The following is a 1,262-nucleotide window of genomic DNA, read 5'->3' as shown; positions in this document are numbered from 1 at the left end:
GTGTTAAACACCATCAGGTTCTCATGCGCCCATTTGCTGAGCCTGTCCAGGTCAGCCTGGATCACCTGCCTGTCTTCTGGTGTGGATGCTTAGCCCCAAAGTTTGGTGTCATCAGAGAACTTGGCCAGTCCGCTTCTGATTCCAATGTCCACATCATTAATGAAGATGTTGAACAATATGGGTCTGTAGCAGGACACTAAGGTGCCTGCTACTCTCAGAGCAGAGGCACAGGTGTGGGTTGCTAGGGTAACCGCTGGGGAGTCAGCTGACTGGCAAATATAAACCTCAGGGCTGAGGCCAGGAGGGCAGTTCTCCGCTAGCAGGCAAGGGATAAGGAGCTCTGCTGGAGCAAGCAGAGTGGAGAAGCCTGACGGCATGAGTAACTCCTGTTTGCTGTTACAGGGTGGAGAATTCCCTGGTAGGGATTGAATGATGTTTAGCCAGACAGCTTAGATTTTATGTTGTAGCCCAGGGGCTTGAGTTTTCTGTTTACTGTTTATGACCGGTGGTTTGGATGAGCCTATTAGGGGCTGGAGGAGGCCTCATAGGGGATCCCTGGTGGCATGGGGACTGTGGCGCCAGAGACGGCACAGCATTTTGGGGTGCACTGACCCCAGCCCCAAAGCGAGGGGTCAGCAAGAAGCCCCAGAGCGAGGAGGGCAGCAAGAAGCCCCAGAGTGAGGGGGAGCCAATGAGAAGCCCCAGAGAGAGGGGCCAGTGAGAATCCCCAGAGAGAGGGGGCAGTGGAGCACCAGGAAGGCACAGAATGAGACAGAGTGAGACAGGGTGGTGGAAAGCCCAGGGAAGACAAGGGGAGGGCCAAATTACAACAAGGTCCAGATCAAACCATGTCAGTATCATCTGCGAGGCTTGGGCTGCTGTGTAGGGGAGGAAAAGGAGCCACAGATAGCGCCCCCTGGCCCCAGGGTAAATAAATGCGCAGCCTCCTGCTAATTAACATCCATTAATTAATCAAGATCAAGGTGTGGCAGGCGAGAAGGCAGGCGGTTGGCCCATAACAGGAGGGCAGAGTCACCGATAGATGGACTACAGTAGAGGTACTCCTGTCACAGGGTCCAAGGACAGAGCCTTGGGGGACCCCATTGGTCAGAGGGCACCATGATGATTGTCTTCCATCAATTACTACCCTCTGGGTCTGACCACAGAGCCAATTTCCCAGCCAGCAGAACATGGTGGACCCAAGGCCACAATTGGCCAGTTTTGCCAAAAGGTGATCATGGGATACCAGATGGAAGGCTTTT

The sequence above is a fragment of the Crocodylus porosus genome, unplaced genomic scaffold, assembly GCF_001723895.1.
Source record: "Crocodylus porosus isolate Cpor-Errol unplaced genomic scaffold, CroPor_comp1, whole genome shotgun sequence".
Classification (NCBI taxonomy): Eukaryota; Metazoa; Chordata; order Crocodylia; family Crocodylidae; genus Crocodylus; species Crocodylus porosus.
Note: the sequence above shows the minus strand (reverse complement) of the source record.